Source organism: Orcinus orca, chromosome 16 (genome assembly GCF_937001465.1).
Source record: "Orcinus orca chromosome 16, mOrcOrc1.1, whole genome shotgun sequence".
NCBI lineage: Eukaryota > Metazoa > Chordata > Mammalia > Artiodactyla > Delphinidae > Orcinus > Orcinus orca.
The window spans coordinates 12,437,919-12,463,553 of NC_064574.1; the positions used below are offsets into that span (position 1 = coordinate 12,437,919).

Consider the following 25,635-nt stretch of genomic DNA (forward strand, 5'->3'; position numbering starts at 1 on the left):
TCTGTCCTTTCGTCTCTATGGCCCGAGGGTGGGAGGTCTTCCGGGAACGTTCCGAGCATTTGTCTGGCCTGAGTCTTTTGACCCTCCGGCCTTACGAGGTTCCAGTTTTTCCCTTCCACACGGTAGGGACATTTTGGGGGAAACTCCTGTGAGGTCACTGTGACTCACCCTGAAAGCAAGCTCTTTCTTCTCAGTGTCCAGGAATTCGCCATGCTGAAATTGGGAAGGAAGCTTCTAGCGTAAGCTGTGCAGAGGGACCCCAGATGTATACTTCCCCAGGCTCAGTTTTCCGCAGCTGTGAAGAGGCCTAGCCACCTGGGTTTAGCAGAATCGTGCGGTATTCTGTCTGCAAACATTTATTGAGTTCTGACCATATGCCTATCGTTAAAATAGGTGATGATGATCTAGGGATAGATCGTTCATTAATTTGTTTATTGTCTCAACAAATACTCATTAGACGCCTATATAAGCTTAGCAGTGGTCTGTGGGGTTGGAGATACAGGAAGGAACAAGGTGAGTTTGGAGGGGTAGGAAGAACCCCATCGGGAGAGCTGGTACACTGTTATGAGGCCTTTGGGTTTGACACCACCTCTGCTGCTACCTCCCTTCCTGGTCGAAACCATCGTATCTCAGCAGCTGTGATAGCTGCTTAAACCCTCTTTCTGACTCCGCTATTGTTCTTTAAGCTTTTCCACACATCGGCCTCAGTGATCCTTTTGAGCTGCAGTCATGCCGCTGCTCAAAATGTACACTGGCTTCCAATCTCAATCTGAGGGGAAAAAAACTTGGAGAATCTCCAAGACTGAACCCTGCCCCCTTACCCCCGTGAGGTCAATCCCCTCTTCTCCTCATGCACACTTTCCACAATGGTCACAGTGGCTTCCTCGGGGTACCTAAAACACACCAGGAACACTTCCACCCATGTATTTGCTGAGCCCTTAGGCAAGGATACTCGGCTCCTAGGTTGCCCCTTGGCTCCCACCTTTCCCACTTTTGGGCTTTTTGTTTACCCTTTTCTTGTCCATTATACCTTCTCTGACCACCTTGGGTCTAAAGCCCAAGCCCTCTTCCCTTCCCTCTGTTATTTCCCTACAGAACACTGAACATATTAATAGTACGTTTTACTTATATATTCGTTTATTGTCCTTCTCTCCGTGAGAATGTAAACTTCTGAATGCAGAAGTTTTGTTCTCTGTTATATCTCCAGTGCCTGGAATAGTATCTGGCATATAGTAGGTACTCAAGAAAAAATGATCCTTGAATAAATAATCCATTTTGAGTTTATTTTTGTGTATGGTGTTAGGGAGTGTTCTAATTTCATTCTCAGAATAGGAGAAAATATTTGCAAATGAAGCAACCGACAAGGGATTATCTCATGCAGCTCAATACCAGAAAAACAAATAACCCAGATAAAAAAATGGACAGAAGGGCTTCCCTGGTGGCGCAGTGGTTGAGAATCTGCCTGCCAATGCAGGCGACACGGGTTTGAGCCCTGGTCTGGGAAGATCCCACATGCCGTGGAGCAACTAAGCCCGCGTGCCACAAACTACTGAAGCCCACGCGCCTAGAGTCCAAGGTCTGCAACAAGAGAAGCCACCGCAATAAGAGGCCCGCGCACCATAACCAAGAGTAGCTCCCACTCGCGGCAACAGGAGAAAGCCTGTGGGCAGCAACGAAGACCCAATGCAGCCAAAAGTAAACAAATAAAATAAAATAAAATTTAAAATGGGCAGAAGATCTAAATAGACATTTCTCCAAAGAAGACATGCAGATGGCCAAAAAGCACATGAAAATATGCTCAATATCACTAATTATTAGAGAATTGCAAATCAAAACTGCAATGAGGTATCGCCTCACATCCGTCAGAATGGCCATCATCAAAAAAATCTATAAACAGTAAATGCTGGAGAGGGTGTGGAAAAAAGGGAACTCTCCTACACTGTTGGTAGGAATGTAAATTAGCACAGCCACTGTGGAGAACAGTATGGAGGTTCCTTAAAAAACTAAAAATAGAACTATCCTATGACCCAGCAATCCCACTCCTGGGCGTATACCCAGAGAAAACCATAATTCAAAAAGATACATGCACCCCAATGTTCACTGAAGCACTGTTTACAGTGGCCAGGACATGGAAGCAACCTAAATGTCCATCGACAGAGGAATGTATAAAGAAGATGTGGTACATATACCCAATGGAATATTACTCAGCCATAAAAAAGAACAAAATAATGCCATTTGCAGAAACATGATGGACCTAGAGATTGTCATACTGAGTGAAGTAAGTCAGACACAGAAAAACAAATATCATACGATATCGCTTATATGTGGAATCTTAAAGGGTACAAATGTACTTATTTACAAAACGGAAGTAGAGTCACAGATGAAGAAGACAAACTTATGGTGACCAGGGGATAAGAGGGGGAGGGATAAACTGGGAGACTGGGATTGACATACACACTACTATATATAAAATAGATAACTAATAAGAACCTGCTGTATAGCACAGGGAACTCTACTCAATACTCTGTAATGGCCTATATGGGAAAAGAATCTTAAAAAAAAAAAGTGGATATACGTATATGTATAACTGATTCACTTTGCTGTACACCTGAAACTAACACAACATTGTAAATCAACTATACTCCAATAAAAATTAAAAAAAAAAAGTTGTTAGTTAACTCCAGAAGTGTTAGGAAACAGAAGGGTTTTGAAAAGAGGAGTGCTGTGGAGACCTGGGGGCGGAGGCAAGGATGTGGAAGATCTCAGGCCAGCTAAGAGGCCTTTGCAATAATCTGGGCAAGAGCTGAAGGCACTTTGGATTAAGTTGATACCACGGGTATGGCAGGAATGGTTGGATTGTGGGTGGTTATTGAAGGCAGGGTTTGCTGATGGATTGTGGCCCTTAAAAGAAAGAGAGGAGTCAAGGATGATGTCTTCTTGAGGAGAAGAGCTCTGTCTGGCTCAAAGCCAGAGTCCTCTGCCACGCCAAGACCTCTTAAGGCTGTTGTCAAAGCTGAGAGAATGGGCTCTGTGGGTGTGGTGCTGGGCTATTGTTTCCTTAATTCCTTACATTTCTTTCAGGAAGAGATTATCATCAGTGGTAAACTGAAGCACAGAGAAGTCAAGCCACTTGCCTGAAGTCACACAGTTGGCAAATACTGAGTCTGGGATTCAGGTACAGAGTCTTTGGTTTTAACCAGTACTCCCTGTTGCTCCTCACTGCCTTAATTTCTCTGGCTCTAAAATGGGACTAACAGCCTACTTTCCTCCATTAGCACAGAGCCTGGCAGGAATGAACTGGCCCATAAAGGATTAAGAACTGGGTTCTCTCTGAGCCACATTCATTAACTGAGAGCTTGAGACTGTCACTCTTCTTCCAGCCTCAGAAAACCCCACCTGGCTGGAGTCGGGCCCCCCTGGGCTGGAGGTAGGCTTCCTTGCATTGGGCTACAAGCTGTGGGCCAGTCAGGATGAAAGCAGGGCACTGAATTCATCGAGGGCTGCCCCGTTCTCCCTGCCATGCCACAGATCCTGCTATCAGGGCCAGATCTGGGCTTTGTGCCAGTCCTGGACCTGCTGCCAACAGGGGGGCTGTAGAACACCTGCTCTCAGGACCGTGAGCCAATCCCAGCCCTCCTCACCTATTCCTGGGAACGAATCTAAAATCCCCAGTCACTGTCCCCAGGAAGGCAAACAAAGTCTTTCAACATGCAGTTCCTGGGTTCATGTGCCATGCCAGGCTGAGAAGGGGCAGGCTCTTGTGCCAGGCAGTTTGGGCTCTCTACCCCGACTCGGGACCTGTGGGCTCTGACCCTGGGACACCACATAACCCTCAGAGCCTCAGGGCCCCATCATAGTTTTGACAGAGCCCCTCTTTGGAAGGCTGTTGTAAGATTAGAGAGAAAGCTTTTGCCTTGGTTCTCTGTTCTCTGCCCTCTTACCCCTAATCTTCCTCTTTCCTGCCATTCAGGTCTCAGTTTAAATGTCACCTCCTCAGGGAGGCCCTCCCTGACCACTCAGTCTAAAGCAGGTGTCAGCAAACTTTTTTGGTAAAGAGCCAGACAGTAAATATTTTAGGCTCTGTGGGCATTCTGATCTGTGGCAACAACTCAACTCTGCCATTGCAGTGGGAAAGCAGCCATCGAAGATTTAAATAGGCATGGCTGTGTTCCAGTAAAACTCTATGGATATTGAAGTTTGAATTTCTTATGATTTTCACGTGGCACACCGTGTTCTTTTTATTTATTTTTTCAACCATTTAAAAATGTAGAAGCCATTCTTAGCTCACGGGTCATATGAAAACAGGTGGCAGTCTGGATCTGGCCTGCCGTGGGCTGCCAACCCCTGGTCTAGTCTTAAACGTAAGTGTTTCTGAGACACTTATAACTATCAGATATTTTTTCCCTTCTTCCCTCCCTCCTTCCTTTCCTTCCTTCCTGTGTTTATCATCCGTTTCCCCCTCCAGGATATAATCTCCTTGAAAGCAGGGAGCTTGTCTCCCTCTCTCTCCTTTCTTCTGTCCTTTATCTCTTCCAACATTTTTTGAACACTTTGTACCAGACATTATTCCAAGTGCATTATGCTCAGTAATTTATTTAATCCTTTTAATAACCCTATGAGGTACACTGATTAGCCCAATTTCACACATGTGGAAACTTGAACATCATTCCGTTGTTCCCAGAGTTTAGAAAATGCTGCAGGTGTCAACAAAACAGGGTTACCAATGAAAACTTTTGAACAACTATGATATTTCATATTTTTTTAAAAAGGGAATCAAAGTGGTTACCATCAAGTGGTTATTAGTCAAGGTTCAATCAGAGAAGCAGAACCAACAGGAGATATTTATTAAGGGATTTATTGCAAGGAATTTTCCCAAAACAACACAGATTTATTATAATTCTATAGGTTAGAAGTGTCATGGGGCTAAACTCAGGGTGTCAGCAGGGCTACATTCTTTTGGAGGCTCTAGGGGAGAATGTGTTTCCTTGCCTTTTCCAGCTTCTAGAGGCTACCCACATTCCATGGCTTTTGGTCCCATCCTGTATCTTCAAAGCCAGCAATGGCATCACTCCAACCTCTGCTTTGATCATCACTTCATTTCTGACTCCGACTGTCCTGCCTTCTTTCCTTTATAAGGAGCATTGTGATTACCTTGAATCCACCCAGAAGGATCTCCCTGTCTCCAGGTTAACTGATTAACAACCTTAATTGCCCCTTGTCATGTGACATAATATATTTACAGGGTCCAGGGATTAGCATGTGGACATCTTCGGGAGGTATTACTCTGCCTCCCATGCCATGGAAAAATAAGTTCTGTGTTGGCTTTCCCTGTATTTTTTGTTACAATTTAGCATTGTGTCATATTCATTTACACATGGGGGAGAGTTGGGAATAATTTTTTAAAGCCTGTTGACATTAGTGTTTTAATCTGGCCCTGGCCACTTAGCAGGTAATAAGCACTAGAATTACCAGGCACAAATGAAAAAATTGGGCTTGTAGAATTCAGTGGAGTCAGGTGCAGTAGGTACTGCTGAGAGATTTTGTGAAAAAGTACAGATTCCAGTCCTATTACAGACCTGCTGGAGCTTGGGCATGGTGCCTGGGAATCTGAATTTCTTCTTGGCTCTCCCCTACCCTTACCAGACTCTGCTAGTGCCTGCTCATAACGTCTTGGAGGGTCTTACTGCTGCCTAAGGGCTTCTTCTCAGCACAGTACAAGCCAGCTGTGCTGGGGAGTTGATGCTGTCAGAGCACCCCTCAACCAGTCACTCGAAAGAGTTGGAGGATAAACACCCCCAATCCTTTGCCCCTCGCGTGGGGCAATTCTGCGTTCATATTCTAGTTTCCTGGAACCCCTCAGTGGGAGTAAGCTTCAGCTGCCCTCAATGGTGACCCACTTGAACACACACACACACACACACACACACACACACACACACACACACACACACACACACACAGCCAGCCCTCCTTCATATCCTTGGGTTCTGCCTCCTCGGATTCAACCAATTGCAGATCAAAACTATTTAAAAAAAAATTCCGGAAAGTTTCAAAAAGCAAAACTTGAATTTGCTGTGCCCTGGCAACTGTTTACATAGCATTTACATTATGTTATGTATTAAAGTAATCTACAGATGATTTAAAGTATACCAGAGGATATGCCTGGTTATATGCAGGTGCTACACCATTTTATACAAGGGACTTGAGCCTCTATGGATTTTGGTATCTATGAGGGGTCCTGGAACCAATCCCCCCAAGGATACCAAGGGAGGACAGTGTTTGTGTGTGTGTGTGTGTGTGTGTGTGTGTGTGTGTGTTATGCTTGGATGATATAAACATTCAGGAGCTTAACTTTGTTTTGAAAATCTGCTTTGAGGATATCTCATGAGTTTTCACCCGTGATACTCTCATTGTAGTTTCTTCTTTGAGACAAGATTTACTTAGGGAGTGTTTTAGAATTTCCTACTTATTGAGTGTTAAATGTAACTTTTGTTACTCATTTCCAATTTTATTATATTTTTACTCAGTAGTATATACTAAACATTTTCTGCTTTTTGACTTCACAGAGACTTACTTCACTGTCTAATTCATAAACAGTTTTTGTGAAGTACACAGAGAATTGGAAAAGTTTATTTTTTATTTTTAGAGTATAGTGATGTTTAGTAACTCATTATTTAAATTCTATAAACATTTAATTTGTTTTTTAGATTATAGAAGGCTTTGAATACATAGGAAATGAAAGGATATATTTGATAAACATTAACATTCTGTATAGTAAACAATGCCCAAAATAACTTTCTTCCTAATTGTATTTTATTTATTTATTTATTTTTGGCTGCATTGGGTCTTCATTGCTGAGCACGGGCTTTCTCTAGTAGTGGCAAGCAGGGGGCTACCCTTCGTTGTGGTGCATGGGCTTCTCGTTGTAGTGGCTTCTCTTGTTGCAGAGCACAGGCTCTAGGCTCACGAACTTCAGTAGTTGTGGCTCGTGGGCTCAGTAGTTGTGGCTCACGGGCTCTAGAGCTCAGGCTTAGTAGTTGTGGCGCAGGGGCTTAGTTGCTCCGTGGCATGTGGGATCTTCCCGAACCAGGGCTCGAACCTGTGTCCCCTGCATTGGCAGGCGGATTCTTAACCACTGCGCCACCAGGGAAGTCCCCTAATTGTATTTTAATAAAAAATACATACTCTTAAAATACAGTTTATAAATGAAACTCTGAACAAGTTTACAATCATATTTTAATTGACGTGTAGTTGATATACAATATTGTGTTAGTTTCAGGTGTACAGCAAAGTGATTCAGTTATACATATTTTTTTCAGATTATTCTCCATCATAGGTTATTACAAGATACTGAATATAGTTCCCTGTGCTATACAATAAATCCTTGTCGCTTATCTATTTTATATATAGTGGTGTGTATCTGTTAATGCCACACTCCTAATATATCCCTCCCCACCTTGTCCCTTTGGTAACCACAAGTCTGTTTTCTGTGTCTGTGAAGTTGACAATCATATTAATTTCAGAGTCCTGAAATTAAGATTGTTTATGTTCTCCCTATAGACTTTAAATATATATATATTGAGATATAATTGACAAACAACGTAACCTACACTGACTTCTCTGTCTTCCCTGTCTTAATTCTCCACTTCTGCATCTGGGCAAACTAAGACACTCCCTTCAAGAGTTTTTATGTCAATAACAACAACAAAAAAAAAAAACCAGAAAAAAACAAAAAAACAAACAACCCAATCCAAAAATGTGCAGAAGACCTAAATAGACATTTCTCCAAAGAAGATATACAGATTGCCAACAAACACATGAAAGAATGCTCAACATCACTAATTATTAGAGAAATGCAAATCAAAACTACAATGAGGTATCACCTCACACCACTCAGAATGGCCATCATCAAAAAATCTACAAACAATAAGTGCTGGAGAGGGTGTGGAGAAAAGGGAACCCTCTTGCACTGCTGGTGGGAATGAAAATTGATACAGCCACTATGGAGAACAGTATGGAGGTTCCTTAAAAAACTAAAAATAGAACTACCATATGACTCAGCAATCCCACTACTGGGCATATACCCTGAGAAAACCATAATTCAAAAAGAGTCATGTACCACAATGTTCATTGCAGCTCTATTTACAATAGCCAGGACATGGAAGCAACCTAAGTGTCCATCGACAGATGAATGGATAAGGAAGATGTGGCACATATATACAATGGAATATTACTCAGCCATAAAAAAATCTGAAATTGAGTTATTTGTAGTGAGGTGGATGGACCTAGAGTCTGTCATACAGAGTGAAGTAAGTCAGAAAGAAAAACAAATACCATATGCTAGCACCTATATATGGAATCTAAAAAAAAAAATGGTCATGAAGAACGTAGGGGCAGGATGGGAATAAAGACGCAGACCTATTAGAGAATGGACTTGAGGACACGGGGAGGGGGAAGGGTAAGCTGGGACGAAGTGAGAGAGTAGCATGGACATATATACACTACCAAATGTAAAATAGATAGCTAGTGGGAAGCAGCCGCATGGCACAGGGAGATCAACTCAGTGCTTTGTGACCACCTAGAGGGGTGGGATAGGGAGGGTGGGAGGGAGACGCAAGAGGGAGGAGATATGGAGACATGTGGATTCACTTTGTTATAAAGCAGAAACTAACACACCGTTGTAAAGCAATTTACTCCAATAAAGATGTTAAAAGAAAATTGTTTTTATGGTAGGGACTTCCCTGGCGGTCCAGTGGTTAAGATTCCACACTTCCACTGCAGGGGGCATGGGTTCAATCCCTGGTCAGGGAACTAAGGTCCTGCATGCCACGTAGTGCGGCCAAAAAAAAAAAAAAGAATTTCTTATGGTAATCACACTTGGTAACAACTGCTGAGGATGATACTGTTAAAAAAAAATCATCTCCGTGCTTACCATGTGGCAGGCCCCATTCTTGGCACAGGGAATGGAGAGATGAGATAGGCATGGACCCCTGGGGAAGGAGGAAGTGGGATTTCAGCAGAGGTACAGAGCGTCATTTTAAGATTAGCCCATTGAGACTTTTGGGAAAACAGCCAGCTAAGCGCACACTTCTACTTTTGCTTTACCCCTTGGCTCCACTAGGTTGACAGTAAAGGGATTTATTATTTTTTTTAAAGGCATAAACCGTTAAGGACTGGAGAACGGGAGAGGAGACAAGAGTGAGAGCATTTTGGAGAGCAGAAAGCAGATGGGTTAATCGGCAGAACTGAGAAAACCCAATCCTCCGGCAGCAGAGGGGAAAGTCAAAGCCAACCTGATTTATCCCCCAAAATCCCTCCCAAAGGCTCGGGAATTGGTGGTACCAATTCCTGAAAGTAAAATTGGGGATAGGAGTGGGCAGCAGAGAGGAGGATGTGAAATAAAGGAAATTCCCTAAAAGTCTGTTTGAGGAGCAGTCAGATTTGCAGATCCTCCCAGCCCCCGCCCGACTCTAGGTAACTGGCCACCTACCTCTGCAAAAGTCTGCAGGTTTATTCTTTGGAGACAGTAACACAGAGTATCTGGGCTTGGGGACCCCAGCATGTTTTCAGGCAGAGGTACTATATTGAAAACAGGAGGATTAAGTGAAATCTTGTGTTTAGTTCCCCGGGACTGCTGTAACAAATTACCACAAACTGTGTGGCTTCAAACAATAGAAGCGTATTCTTTCATAGTTCTGGAGGCCAGAAGGCTGAAATCAAAATGTCAGCAGGGCCATCCTCCTTCCGGAGGCTCTGGGAGAGAATCCATCCCTTGTCTCTTCCAGCTTTTGGTGTCTGTCGGCATTCCTTGGCTTGTGGACATATCTCTTTCTGCTCTGTTTTCACATTGTCTTCTCCTCCACGCTTCTCATCTCCCACTGCCTCTCTCTTATAAGGACACTTTTGATGGTACTTAGGGCCCACCTGAATAATCCAGAACTATCTCCTCATCTCAAGAGCCTTAACTTAATCACAGCTACAAAGAACCTTTTTCACAAATGAGATACCATTCACAGGTTCCAGGAATTTAACATGGATATACTTTTGGGGGCTGTTTTGGGGCCTGCACGCTGAGATATCCTATTCCAGTCCTTTGCCACATCTGCAGGGCTGGCCCCATTGCTCACATCCAGAGGCCAGGCAAATTGTATGTAGTGGTCTTTCCCAGGCCATTCCATTCCAGGTAGGAGACTGGAAGAATCTTCTCCAGAAAATCTGGCTAGACTCAGAGGAATCACCTAAAGATATTTTAACATCAGGGGGGTTCCCAACTGACACTGACAGTTCAGTGTCAACAGCCCACTTCCCAATATATACAATGATCAGCTTCTTGGTCCCCTACTCTTAAATATGAGCAGAAAATCAAGAAATATCAGACATCTGAGCGTACCCTCTTAAATGAAAAATCGAGAACAAAGCAAATAGAGAAAAGTAACTAAAGAAAACAGACAATGCAGGAAGGAAAAAAAAACTAAAAAAAAATCAAAAACAACTTTTCAGAGAGTTACCCTGAAGCAAGAACAAGATGCTATTAAAAATAGGAATATTTTGAGAACAAAGAGGGCTTCTTGGAAATTAAAAGCAGAGATATTAAAAATTTAATAAAAGAGATGGAAGATAAATGTGAGAGTTTGTCTCAGAAAGTAGGACAAAAAGACAAAGATAGAAAATAGGAGAGAAAAGATACATTGTTTCAGGGACCGGTCTAAAAAATCCCACATTTGAAAAATAGGCATTTTATCGAGAAAGAAGAGAAACAGGGTGGGGTGGGGGAATCATCAATAAAATAATTCACAAAAATTCTCCAAAACTAAAGGACATGTGTTTCCAGATTGAAAGTGTTTACTGAGTGCCCAGCATGCTGGAGAAAAATAGGTCCATAGCAAGGCACATCATTGTGAAATTTTGAAATACCAAGAACTAATTTGTGAAGAGAAGGAGAAATAGGTCACTTCAAAGTATCAAGAGCAGAATAACTTTGGACTTCTCCACCAAAATTCAGACATAAGAAGGTAGTGGATTAATGCCTTCAAAATTCTGAGGGAAAATGATTTCCAACATAGAATTCTATACCCAGCCAAACAATCATCAAGGGAGCAGATAGAATAAAACCATTTTCAGATATGGGAAGTTGAAAATTTTCTACTTCCCACACACCCTTTCTCAGGGACTTACTGGAGGCTGAACTTTTTGGCTACACCAAAAAGGGTGTGTGTTTGTGGTGAGACAAGGAAGAACAAGACACAGGAAACAGAAACACAGCACAGGGGAGAAGCAGGTGGAATCCCCAGATGATGGTGAACGGACATCCTAGGATGACAGCTGTGCACCAGAGTCGGTAACAGGTTAGATTCCAGCAGGTCTGAAGACTCCAGGGAGATTTCTTTAAGAAGGTGAACACATAGAGTTTCTGAGGCATTAGAAGGAGTTGAGAGGATACTTGCACCACTGGCAAAGAGTTTGGAGTTGATAACAAATACTGAGAAAATTAGGTCAGCTTGGGTGGGGTCAGAGAACAAGACAATAATCAACTTTAAAAAAAAAACAAAAGTGGGACTCCCCTGGTGGCACAGTGGTTAAGAATCTGCCTGCCAATGCAGGGGACACGGGTTCGAGCCCTGGTCCGGGAAGATCCCACATGTCATGGAGCAACTAAGCCCAGGTGCCACAACTACTGAGCCTGCGCTCTAGAGCCCGTGCTCCACAAGTGAAGCCACCGCAATGAGAAGCCCACACACTGCAACGAAGAGTAGCCCACACTCACCGCAACTGGAGAAAGCCTGCGTGCAGCAGCAAAGACCCAATGCAGCAAAAAACAAAATAAATAAATAAACTAAAAAAACAAAACCAAACAAACAATATAAAAAACAAAAACGCTGTGGGGAAAAGCAAAAGGACATCATAGTTTACCATGGTGCTCAGTGGTGAATGTCACAATTATGTAATTAGTAAATATTGATCTCACCAAAATTACCATATACCTATCATGAGAGGATGGGGGAGTGGGAAGGGCATATACATATGTGCTGGGGCCAAGTGTAGGGAAGGAAAGAGAGCAGAACCCTCAGATCCTAGAGAGGGAAAGCAGTTCTGAAAACTGAAAAATTTAGAAGTGGCAATCAATAGAAGCATGTTATTTAGAGACATGGAATTAAATATAAAAAATTTAGCTTAAAGTAGTTGAAGTCATTGCCTTTGGGGAGGGGGAAATGGGAGGAAGAAGTGAAGTGGGGACTTCTGCTTTTAGAATATTTGACTTTTCAATTCATGTATAACCTTGATAAAATAAAATCTAAAACCAAAAAATAAAAAAGGACAGGCATACCAGATATTAAAATGTTGTTTTGATAATGGCTGTCTCTGCATTGTGGACCATGGATAATTTCCCCCCTTTTTCTTACTTGTCATTATTTTAATAATTTTTGTCTGCAAATAACATATGGCATGAAGTGAGAAAAAAAATATTTTTTAAAGGGAGAAAGAAAAAAAGATCTGCCCAGAGGCAGCCTGGAAACCAGTGTTTCCATCTGTCACCAGGTCTCAAAGTGAGGAGAGTGAAAAGGATACAAAGGTGATGCGGGGTGGGCAGGGAAGGAAGAATTGACAGAGCTTGGTGACTCACAGAATAGGGAGGTGAGGCAGTGTCACAGAGAGAAATATCAAAATAACCATGGCCTTGACTTCCTGTTTTTAAATAAATATGACAAGCTGGCATATTTCTAGTTTGTGAAAGATGACTGAATGTTCCTAGTCACAGCACGGTGTCAAAGGGTGTTACTTACGAATACATTTTATGCTTCTACTTTTACTCACCTGCTATTTACTTTACATAGCAGTCCAAGTGATCCTGTTTAAGCATTCATCAGATCACATTACTCTTTTGCTCAAAACCATCCCATGGCCCCTCATTTTACTGTGAACAAAACCCAAAGTCCTCTTAGTTATCTATAGTGCCCAGTTTGGTCTGCCTCTTGCCCCTGCAGCGGTCTCTGACCTTCTCTTGTACCTTTTCCTCTGCACCCCAACTCAGTGGGCTTCAACTCATTGAATGTGGCAAGCTCATCCCCAGCTCAGCACCTTGCACAGGCTGATCCTTCATTTCCCTTCCTCTAGATATTTATATAGTACCTCCTAGTCATAATTCAGGTTCCATCACAAATGTCACTTCCTCAGAGGGGCCTTCAGGAACCACTCTGCCTGCTTACCCCAGCCAGCTACTATCTCTTGCAACATTTTACTTTCTTGTCTTCAATGCACATATCACCATGTGAAATTATCCTGGTTTTCTCTTTTTAAAATGTTTTAAAATTATTGTTGAGATATAATTCATTTAACATAAAATTCAGCATTCAAAAGCATACAATTCAATGGCTTTTAATCTATTTATTATGTTGTACAACCATCACCACTGTCTGATTCCCAAACGTTTCCATCACCCCAACAAGAAACCCTGTACCTGTTAGCAGTCACTCTCCCCTGCCCCCATCCCTGGCAGTAGAAACCAACCTACTTTCTGTCTCTATGGATTAACTATTCTGAACATTTCATATAAATAGAATCATATACGTGGCCTTTTTGTGTCTGCCTTCTTTCACTTATCATAATATTCTGTTTCTTATAAAAATTTGCTTCCTTATTATCTATCATCCCCTTTAGACCCTCAGAAGCTCTAATACCTAGAATAGTGCCAGTATACGTCATTAAATATGGATTAAGCACCTATTAGGTGTTATGCACACAGTAGCACAAAAAATCCTCTCCAAGGAAACTCTCTCTAATCTTTATTTTTTCCTAAGTAGTCTTCAAGTCTTCCCTCATGCATCCCCAAGGAGGGTGATGGGCCAAGACTTAGTAAGCTGGTTTGGGGAAGTCTCCCCATTCTTGGCCCAGCAGACACGATCCAGCTCTCTCCAGAAAGGGACACCTCACACCAGCACAGAGGCCCCAACCAAGACTGAAACAAAAGATAAGTCCCAACTGAGCACCAGTTACTAAGGGGTTTCCCTGTCCCTTTGGTTCTTATTCAAGACAAATCTGTGTGACAGTTAAGATAGTCACCTTAAATAAAAAGTGGAAGGGACCATGGGACAAGGAATACGGGAAGCATCTAACTGCACAGAGAATAGCCTCCATGACCAAAAAGCAAGGAAATCAGGACCTCAGTCCTACAACCACAAGGAACTGAATTCTGCCAACAACCTAAATGAGCCTGGAAGTGGATTCTTCCCAGAGCCTCCAGATAAGGATTTAGACAGGCTGCTGTCTAGACTTCAGCCTGTGAGACCCTGAGCATGGAACACAGCAGAGCCTGCATGGACTTAGGACCTAAGAACTCTGAGCTGGATGTAGTTTAAAAGACGAAAAAGGGCTTCCCTGGTGGCACAGTGGTTGAGAGTCCACCTGCCGATGCAGGGGACACGGGTTCGTGCCCTGGTCCGGGAAGATCCCACATGCCGCAGAGCGGCTGCGCCCATGAGCCATGGCCGCTGAGCCTGTGCGTCTGGAGCCTGTGCTCTGCAACGGGAGAGGCCACAACAGTGAGAGGCCCGTGTACCGCAAAAAAAAAAAAAAAAAAAAGATATTCACCTTGCTGCCTGCAGTCTGCCACTAAATGCAGGCTTGCTCTCAGGACCCCAGGGCTGGTTGGATCACTTGGGCCAGCTGGTAGAGGCCGGTTAGAATAGGAGTTAAGAAACCAGATGCTGGAGTCAAATTTCCAGAGTCCAAACCCCAGCACCGCCACTTAATACCTCTGTCACCTGGGGCAAGTTACCCTCCCTGTGCCTCAGTTTCCCCAGAATGTATTTCAGAGTATTATTTTTAGATTAAATGAACTAATATTCATGAAGTCTTAGAATGATGCCAGGTACATATTTAGATGTTTCTCAAATTAAAATAACCCCTCCCCAGATAATATATGTATTCCTAATGGGTCAACTGCTTCCAAGTGATGCTGCACTCCTTTTTTTGCTTCTCCTGGGTTGGAAATACTGGTTGTTGTGACATCTAACCACAGTTTTGTTTTTTGTTTGTTTGTTTGTTTTTAACTTCATTTAAAGACCAAAAGGGTAATTCCTCTCTGTTTCCTAATAGGAGAAAAGTAGAAACATTCCAATTATTCGTTAATGGAAGAGTAAATGCAGACACTGAAAATGACTCACATGTATGGATATTAACTTAGGAAAGGGCCTGTGCTCTGCCTTGGTGATGTAGTATAGTGGTTAAGGTCATGGACCTTGAAGGCAGACCACCTATGTCTGAATCCCAGCTTGACTACCTATGGCTGTATGATGCTGGCTAAAACACTTAACCTCTCTGGGTCTCAGTTTCCTTATCTGTAAGGTAGGGTTAATAATAGTGCTTATCATATAGAGAACTATTGTTAGGATAAAATGAAGTAATACACCGAGAGCAACTAGCACAAGCATTGTAAGTATTCATTAAGCCTTAGCTGTTACTGTTTAATTTAAAAAAAAAAAAAAGCACAAATGGACTTTAGGATTTAAACATATTTCTATGCATTGAAAAAATCCGAGATAATTTATAAACTGCTCTAAAATTATAACTGTTTTTCACTCTCTTCTTCATGCTTTTCTGTATTGTCTGAAAAAAATTTTTCATAATAATAAGCCTATTATTACATACTACTTTTGTAACCAGAAAAAAAAATTTTAAGTTAATTCCATTTGGGGGTGGGGGAATTAATAAACAACTCCACCCTCCACTGCAGAGGCAATCAATGAGTTATTTGCCTGTCCTTGCCTTTTGTGTTTGAGGACTGTTTTTCCTGGGAAATTCTTGCTAGAACACGAAGTTACCCTTGTTTGCTTAACTTTTCTCTCTGTGAATCAGCCTGTTAAAGGCTGGGTGGGTTCTCCTTCCCCCTGTCTGACTTTGTTGCAGGGGAGGAGGTACTGACTCACAAAACCCCTGGTTCATCTGGCCATTTACTTCACTCACAGTCATTCAACAGAGTTGGGAAACAAACATGGCCCATCCAATCAACAGAATTCCATCGTTCGTCTCAAAGATCGAGACAGATTCATATCTATTACCCTGGAAAGATGTTTGTGATCACACCACTCAATGAAAATAAACAAACCAACTACAGAATGATATTTATTCAACAAGTAGGTATTGAATTCTTAGCCAGTCTGTTCAAGGCACTAGGGACACAGCAGTGGTGAGCGGAGAAAAACCCCTGCCCTGGTAGAGCAGAAATTCTGGAAGAAGAGAAAGAGAGAACAAGAAAACAAAGTTAATTTAGGTAATGAAAATTGCTATGATGCTGAAACAGGAGGGAAAGGGGCAGGGCACAACCTTTAAAAGAATAACAGCCTGAGGACAGGACATAAACTGATTAGAACCAAACAGGTCCAAGATGGCAGATGAATCAACTTCCACTAGACCTTGAGCCTCAGTATATGCTCATTGCAACACATCAGCAAGCGAAATGATACACCCACGGGCGCCATGACAGTTCCAAGGCCAACCATAAAGGTCAGAAAGTGGGCAGTGACCCAATTCCTGGGAATCTCCACCCCCTTCCCCAAAATAGCTGGAATAATCCTCCCACTCATTAGCCTGTGAAATTACCCACCCCTATAAAAACTGACAACCCCATACTCTGGTGCCACTCTCGCCTTCTGAGATGGCCCACGCTCTGTCTGTGGAGTGTGTTTCTCTCTAAATAAATCCACTTCTTATCTATCACTTTGTCTCTCACTGAATTTTTTCTGTGATGAGACATCAAGAACCTGAGCTTCATTAAGTCCTGAAAAGAGACGTGTGATCTCAATTAAAAGACTGTGGGTTTTGGCTGGGTTCGAGTCCCAGCGTGTGGGTTCAAGTCCCAATCTGACGTCCACTGTTTTAATGCAAGAGAGTAGGAGGGAGGCGGAGCTACTTAGATGGGGTGGTCATGGAGGGCCTCTCTATGGAGGTGGTGTTTGAATTGAAAACATAGTGTGATTCCACTTTTGTAAAACATATTCCTCTATGTGTGTATATATGTCTGTTTACTATAAGCATAGAGGAAAAGTCCAGAGAGATACTCATCAGAATATTTCCGCTTTTAACTCCAGATATTTCTGGAGTTCTATTCTATGCATTGGCCTGGGAAAAATTCTCAAGACACTAAGCTGATTCAGGCAGGTATGGTCCAGCCCTCAGAGGACTATCTCCTTTTCTGATTCCCCACATAAGCCAAACTGGGCTGGACTCCAAACTCATCACTGCAAGTAACAGAACCTCAAACTAGTTTAAAGGAGAATTTATTGGCTCACATAAGGAAAAGTCCAGCGATATAATTGGTTCAGGCTTGGCTGTATTCAGGAGCTCAACAGTGTCAACAGGCCTGTGTCTCTCTTCATCTCCCATCTCTGCTTTCCCTTCTGTTGGCTTCACTCTCAGGCAGGCTCTTCCCATGAGGTGACCAAGACATCTTCAGCTTCTGTCCTCCCAGCTCAGCGATCCTAGGGAGAGAAGAGCACCCCTTTCCCTGGCAACACCAGCAGAGTATTAGAGCTGCCTGTCATTGGTTCACTTTGGATCACATGCTTTCCCTGAGCCAGTCACAATGACTTGAGGGATGCAGGAATCCAGGTGAGGATAAGGCATCTGCTCCCGGAGACAAAAGGGAGTCTCCCTCACCTGGACCACATCTACTGAGGAGGGGAAAGGACCACCCAAGCTGCTACTGGGAAGGCCAAAAAAAAAACAATGCATGATTAACTTTTTGCCACACAGTAATGACACGGGATAGGAACACTTACCACTTCCATTTTACAGAGTAGATTTGAAGCTTAGCAGCTTTCATAAGACCACACAGCTAAGAAGTGGAGGAACTGGTGTTTAATCAAAGTCTGTCTAATGCCAAAGCCCCCAAATGATGATCATGATGTTGATAATTATTGTAATAAGAACTACTATTAGTTGAGCACCTACGGAGTGCTAGGTTTTGCAAGCACGATCTCATTTCATTCCCCCTGCAACCCTTTGAGGCAGGTGTAATGGACAGTTGTAGTTGACTCCTTGATATCCATTCCAGCTCAGCCACAGGCCTGGGACCCAATTAATGTAAGGCAATCATGGGAATTGCATCCCCTTGCCAGAGATTGGTTTGGGAATGGGCATGTGACCCAAGTCTGGCCAATGAGAAGTGAGGAGATGTTTGCCGGAGGCTTCTTGGAAAGTTCTTCCTCACTTTCAGGAGAGGGTCTGGAAGTGACCCTCTTTTCCTACCGGACATGAAAGAGAATGCCTGTAGCCCTGATAGCTCTTGACAGTCATCCTACGATGACAAGGAGAACCAGCCTTAGGCAGAAAGCAATACTGTAGATGGAAGAACAGAGAGACGGAAAGAACCTGAGTCCTTGATGATATCATTAGGTTGCTAGAACTACCTCTGTCCTACAGTTGGCCTGACCTGGACATCCTGTGAGGGAAGCAGGATAGCCTGTTCTAGTTAAGCCAATTTGTGTTTTATTGGTTCCTTTTTTCTAGCAAAAGGCATGCTAATGGACTTAGAATGGATTTTTAAATCTTTATTTCACGGATGGGGAAACTGAAGCTCAGAGAGATCAAGTGAGTTGCTCAAGGTCACACAGCAAGCCAGGCTTTAATCCAAGGTTTGTATGATTCCGGACTCATCTCACAGTGTGGTTTCCCCACAGTAGTAGCCGTCCTCCTGCTAGATATTTTTTGAGCACCATGACGCTGGATCCTCCTAACTACCCTGTGAAATAAGTGCTTTTATTATCCCCATTTTGCAGATCAGAAACATTCACAAGGGAGGGGAGGTTGTTTAGCAGAGAGGCTTTTGGATCTGAGGCTTTCCTTTCAAGTTTATGATTCAGAGCCAAGGGCAGATAATAGTCAAGTGGAGTGGGATTGGGGAGTAAGGAAATCCTGAAGGTTGCAAAATGCTAGGATCTTATTTCAGCACTGCTGAAGTATTGAGCCAGGAGGATTGGGAAATAGAACCCCAGAAACTCATTTGTCCTCTCAGGATTGGCTCTTAATTAATTTTAAATTTGGGTTAAAAAAATTCATGTAGGGAATACATCACCACTTTAGAAAAAAATTGGAAACATAGGCAGATAGTAAGATAACATAATTTTAAAATCTTACCAATACTCCAGCTGTATAATTGTTGACAATTATGCTTAATCCCTTCATGCCTCTATTTCCTCTGGGGAGTCAGGAAAGCCGTTCTGAGGTGGTGGCATTTGAGCCAAGGCAAGAAGGATGAGATGGAGCCACCACTGGAAGAGTGTTCCTGGCAGAGGGAATAGCATATGCAAAGGCCCTGAGGTGGGAGTGAAGATGGCTGACGGAAGGGATGGGACGATGGCCAGTGGGGTTCATGAGAAACAAGGGAAGGGGGAGTCGAAGGAGATGAGGTCAGGGAGGTAGACTAGAGTCAGATCACAAGAGGGGGAAATGGTTTTGGGGACAGGGAGCTGCTCATGTGCCCAAAACACAGATGATCAGCCAGTAATCCAAGCAGAAGTTTTATTACTTAGCATCCGGCTTCTAAGAGGAAGGGCAGGTGAGAGACACTACCAGGTAGTCGGTACATTTTTACCAAGTGGCTACTCTGTGCCAGGCCCTGCCTGGAGTTCTGGCTTCCAGGAACATTTGCTTTGAAGATCAGAAATTCAGGGGCAGCCAAGTCTATAAAGAGTCATTTTTCCAAAGAGGACACCTGACTAGCCAACAAATGGATGGCAAGAGCCTCAAGGTCCCTCCAAAGCAGGCAATGCAGGTTAAAACATTTAGAGACATTTCACAGCTGTGGACTGGCAACAATTTGAAAATCAAAACCCAGCAAACTGTAGAGGAGTGGTTAACAGCTCAGGCTCTGGAACCAGCTTCCTCGGGTTGGTACCATGCGCTGCCATTCCTAGCTGGGTGATTTGGGACTAGTTACTTCACCTCTCTGTGCCTCCGTTTCTCTATCTGTCGAATGGGGATGAGAATCGTCTTTAACTCAAAGTTTCTTAGGAGGGTTACATGAGCTATTTCATGTTAAATGTTGAGAAAGGTACTTGGCACAGACTTAGCGCCATATGTGATGGTGGTATTATTATTGGTGAGGAAGTGGGAAACAGAAACTTTCATAGACAGCAGTTTGGCATTTGAAAGGCATGCACCCTGTGACCAGCAATCCCACTTCCAGGTATTCACCGTAGAGAAGCTCTCACACCTGTAAGGATGGATAGCTTCACCCATAATAGGCCAAAAGTGATATCGACAGTATAGGTGTCAGCAGGTGAGTGGATATAACAAACTGTGACATATCCCCAGAAAGGAATATCAGTGAGCAGCAAAAATGAATAAACTAGATCTAAAGAGGTCTTAAAAATATAATGTTGAATGAGAAAAGAAACTTTCAGAAGTAAACTCTTAGTATGATACCATTTATGTAAATATTAAAGTCACAAAACAACATTATATGTATAGTAATACCAGAGGTGATATTGAAATATGACCTGGGCACCAACTCATCAGAGCAGAGGCTGACCATGTGGGCCCCAGTGGGTGGTCCAGAAATGGCTTCTCCATGCTCACTAGCACCTCCCAGCCTCCCCACCCCTGTTCCGTCCATTCTATTGCTTATTAGCTGTATGATGTCAGACAAGTTGATTAATCTCTCTGGGCATCCGCTTTTTCATCTGCAACAGGGGAACAATAGTTGCAAAAGCTAATACATACACAGTTCCCCGTGTGCCAAACCCTCATTATAATCCTCATAGTAACCGTTTGTGGTAAATTCTATTATTACTCCCATTGTGTATAAATGGAAACTGAGGCATAGAGAGGCAGAGAAACTTATGGTCATGATCCGTAGAACTTAACCTATTGGATTATTGCAAATATATAGTAAATAATACATGTTAAGAGCTTAGGAAAAGGTTTAGTACTGAATAAGTGCTCAGTAAACATTAACAGTTATTTTTATGTCACTGCCCTGCTCAAAAGTCTTCAGTGGTTCACCATTGCCCCTAGGAGACAGTTTGAACTCCTCAACATGGGCTACAAGGTCATGGCCTTTTCCCTTCCCACCCCTCTATCTCATTCCCCTGTTTCCCCCTGTTCTCTATTCTCCAATCAACTTTCCTTCTCTCAATTCCACCCATACCCCTCACCTTCCCTCCCACTGGGCCTTTGCACATTCTTTCCCTTTGCCTGAAATGCTGCTTCCTCCTGCTCTTATTTTACCTGGTTAGCCTCTAAACACCTTCACAGTCATATACAGTGACACCTCTTTCAGGAGACCCTGTAGGAATGGGTTAGGTCCTCCTGGTCTGTGTTCTCATAACTTTGAAAACATGTCCCTTAAGTAATGCTTCTCCCTCCTGGAATTAATTCTTTAGTGTTGGTCTGCCTCTCTCAACAGTGAGCTCTTGGGAAGCAGGGAACTCCTCTGACTTTATCACTGTTGGTGGCCTGTGGCAGGCATTACAGTCTGGCTCACTCAACACTTGTCCCAATCCCCTTGTAATGTGGCTTCTTGTACTGTAACAGCTAGAAAATGAAAAACTAGATTTCCCAGACTTCTTTGAAGCAGGAGTGATTCATGTGGTCCAGTCTCCCCTGGTAAGCCTTAGAGGCAAAAATAAGCTGTGGGGATGCCAAGTGGTAGAATCTTCTGGCAAGCACAACGGTGGAGATATCTGGTCCTTCTAGGGAATAATAGTGGAGTTCTAGCTGCCAGCCCCTAGCTCCCTAAGTCCTGAGCACGTAGCAGAGGCAGCAGAGATGTTTCTGTTGGAATAGTTCAGCAGTGAAGTTTTTTATTTCTCCTGGCTTTGATGCTCCTGGCTACAGTGGGGTTATTTAGCAACTGTGGTACCACCTAATACCTTTAATAAATCCCTTGTTCCTTAAGCTAGCTCTAGTTGATTCTGTTGTTTGCAATTTAAAATGCCTTGTGCACGCACTCAATAAATATCGGTTGAATGAGTGAATGAATGATGACCTCTTAGGAACCTCCCCGTTCCCACTGCTTTTATCCCCAAGTGGTAACATCACAAGCCCTAGACGGTTACCTTTCTTTCAAAGGTCAGGGACAGGAAGATGACGTGGAAAGTCTTATCACTGGCAGGCCTTGTAGATGAAAGAGAGTCCTAGGAAGGAACTGGGGCTGTCTCCTAGGGCTGCCAGGGGAGCTGGCTGGGGCCTCGGAATGACTGGGCTTGGAGAAAGGACGTTGTGTGAGGGAGAGGGAGTGGGCAGGGTGGGTCACCGAGCTGTCCCGGGGCCATCAGGGCAGGGGTTCTCTTATTGGGGCCCACCATAAGTCAGTGCATGTACTGCTTTTCAGCTGAGAAGCACGTTAGAAAAATATAGTTATGAGCCAAAGATTTTCTAAGAAAGCTTAAACTGCATGTCAGCCAGAGCACTTTTGGCTGTGAGTGACAGAAAAACCGATCTTAGGAAATGCTTTGGTTGGGTTCCTGCAGAAGCAGATCTGAGATAAGGATTTGTGAGCAAGTAGTTCATTTGGGAGATGATTCTGGGAAGCGCTGATGAAGGAAGTGGTAAGTGAGACGGGGAAGGGAAAGAAGCCAATATAAGGGGAGTCACTGAGCAGGTAGTCACTTTAGGCGGCTGAGGCTCAACCCCATCATGGGACTCTGGGACACAGAGTAGAACACAATTCAGAACTGCCCACTCAGTGGGCAAGGGAGTCGGGGTATTTACCCACCGACTCCTGTCAGTCATTGGGGAGGGTGAACCCCCACCCCCAGCATTCTCAGTTTGTTTGTACTAAATGCTCATGGGGGGCAAAGCCCTCAGACAGAGAGCACAGAGGCTGGGAATTGGAAGCCATAAGGTCATTGAGCATCAAAACAATGATTGCCAAGGGGGTATGGGCAGAGGATCAACATCATCTGCTACAGTGACTTAAGCCAAAAAAAAAAAAAAAAAAAAAACGACCATTTAGCTCATGGAGAATAACATGTCCCGGGACATGCCGGCTTCACGTACAGCTAAATTCAGGGGCTCGTAAGTTATCAGGACTCAGTCTCTCTCTTACTCTCTCAATAGTGGCCACCTTTGAGCTTCAGGCTCTCTTCATACTGGTCTAGCCCAGCAGAAAGTAAGCAATGCTTTCCCAACGACTCCAGAAAAAACCTGAGGGTTGACTCATTGGTCCACCTGGGGCCCATGCCTATCCCTGAACCAGTCCCTGTGGGCAGAGGGATGAGGTATTGATTGCCTGCTTTAGGGCATTTGCACTCCCTTGGAGCCAAGGATGGAATTAGCTCCATCTGTTTCATATGGACAGGGAGTAAGGAAGGGGGCTCCCAGGGAAATCGGCGTGCTGTTACCAGAGGATGGGGAATTGGATACCGAGTAGATAAAACCAAGAGGACAGATGTAGTCCAAGCTCTCCATGTGTAGATGAGAACCAGCACCCCAGACAGGGGAAGGGACTTGCCCAAGGTCATTCAGTTAGACAACAGCAACCTAGCTTCCTGTCTTAACCCAGCATCTTTCCACCAGGAGCCCGTGGCCTCTCAGTTAATCGGGTTGGCTTATCCAGTGCAAACCCTTTATATCCTCCCATCCTAGCTTCTCTCGATCCATGAGAGCCGTGTGTGACTGTAACACATATCTTCCTGCTTTTATTAAATAAATATTTAATCCCTCATTTCCCAGGCAGAGAAACTGAGCGTTTTTAAAAATGGTGTTAATTCAGGGGTTAGCAAGCTTTTTCTGTAAAGGGTCAAATAGTAAATCTTTTAGACTTTGTAGGCCACGTAAGTCCTCTGTTGCATATTCCTCTCCTCCTCCTCCTTCTCCTTTTTCTTCTCTGCCTATTCCTTCTCATTTCTTCAGCCCTTTAAAAATGTTAAAGCCATTTTCAGCTGCAAGGGCCAACAGGCCACAGTTTGCCAATTCCCAGTATAATGAAAGAACAAAAGACTTGCTGTTCCAGGGCTTCCCTGGTGGCGCAGTGGTTGAGAGTCCGCCTGCCGATGCAGGGGACACGGGTTCGTGCCCTGGTCCGGGAAGATCCCGCATGCCGCGGAGCGGCTGGGCCCGCGAGCCATGGCTGCTGAGCCTGCGCATCCGGAGCCTGTGCTCCGCAACGGGAGAGGCCACAGCGGTGAGAGGCCCGCGTACCGCAAAAAAAAAAAAAAAAAAAAAAAAAAAAAGACTTGGTGTCCCAGAGGGTGGACTCTGGTGCTGATTTAGAGCAAATCACTTTGGCTCTGAGCCTCAGCCCCTCAACCATGAAGGAGAGACCATACTCCCTCTCTCTTGATGCTGATCTAAGAAATAAAGATTATGAACAGAAGATACTATATTAAAGTACAAACTAGAGACCCCAAATAACCATGGCTTAACAAGGGAGAAGTTGTTTTTGTAATTCAGATAAAATACACATAACGCAAAATTCACCATTTTAACCACTCAAAAATGTATACTTCAGTGAAGAGAGCAGTTTTTAATTTCTTTTTTAAATCTATGTTGGATCTGAGGGGGTATGAGTGCTCCAGGGCCAGGATGGCTCCATGGGGTGGGGCCTAGGCTCCTACCTTGTTGCTCCTCCATCCCTAGAGAGGCATCCTTTCCACATGGTCCAAGACGGCTCCCCAACACCATGCCTGTCATTTCAGCCAGCTGGAAGGAAACAGTGAAGGGAAGAGCATTGCCCATTCCTTGTGAAGGTCACGACGCAGAAGTGGGTCCAGGGGATATGTAGCAGAGGAGCTTTCCATTAGCTACAACTTAGTCGCATGACTCCACCTTGCTGCAAAGAAGCCTGGGATATGTGGTAAAGCTGTGGGAAGCTGTGTGTCCAGCTAAGAGTCAGGTGTTCTCTTACTAGGGAAGAGGGGAAGGAACAGATATTGGGGGGAATCATTCATAATCTTTGCCCAAAGCATCTGGCTCAGAGAGGCTCTACAACTGCTATTGTTGTTGTCTCTTCTTTGAAAAACTCAGTAGGTGTATTTGAAAGATATACCTAAATACTGGATACTGATATCACTCTGCATTGGATTTTGGAATCAATACAGTAAGGTTTAAATCTCTGTTTTCATGGCTTTGTGATCTCTCCGAATCCTGTTTTCATCAGTCAAGCAGGGATAAAGGCATATTATTCATGCAGGGGCTGGGAAAATCAATGAGCATAAAGCTCATGAACAATGTCCAGCCCAAAGGGGGTGCTCAGTAAAGGGTCATTTTATTGATAAGAAATGTGTATGATAGGTAAGAACATGAGCTCAGAGATCAAACAGACCTGGGTTCAAATGTAGACTCTTCTACTTCCTAGCTGGGCAAACTATTTAACCTGGCTGTGCCTCAGTGCTCTCATCTGTGAAATGGGAGCGGTAACAGCTCCAGCCTACTAGATGGGTTTCAGGCTCCAAGGAATTGCTGGCACATTGAAACCAGCAGCGAGGTGAGTTATTATTAGGTCCCCTTTCCCAGTTTGAGCTTGTGGAGGAAGAGGCAGGGTCAAACGCTGTTGCTGCAAACCTAATGTTGTGCAAAGAAGTCATACATGAAAGAATTAATGCTGTATTGTGCCAACACACAGAGTTCAAAACAGGTAAAAATAACCATTGGTGTTGGAAATCAGGGTAATGGTTACCATTCAGGGTGGCAATA

At 43.7% G+C, this 25,635-nt stretch overlaps 3 long non-coding RNA genes across 3 annotated transcripts; 2 read left to right on the top strand and 1 right to left on the bottom strand.

Moving 5' to 3' along the window:
- LOC117197793 (uncharacterized) lies at nt 1-14,584 on the top strand. The gene is made up of 3 exons (XR_004478672.2): nt 1-122; nt 3,082-3,175; nt 9,157-14,584. It is a non-coding gene; the product is annotated as an uncharacterized LOC117197793 (long non-coding RNA).
- Nucleotides 14,585-16,106: 1,522 nt separating this feature from the next.
- LOC125961348 (uncharacterized) lies at nt 16,107-20,017 on the bottom strand. The gene is made up of 2 exons (XR_007471941.1): nt 17,286-20,017; nt 16,107-16,223 (listed from the first exon to the last, which is right to left on the bottom strand). It is a non-coding gene; the product is annotated as an uncharacterized LOC125961348 (long non-coding RNA).
- Nucleotides 18,556-25,245, top strand: LOC125961350 (uncharacterized). Its single transcript, XR_007471945.1, has 2 exons — nt 18,556-18,629; nt 24,639-25,245. It is a non-coding gene; the product is annotated as an uncharacterized LOC125961350 (long non-coding RNA).
- Nucleotides 25,246-25,635: the final 390 nt, after the last annotated feature.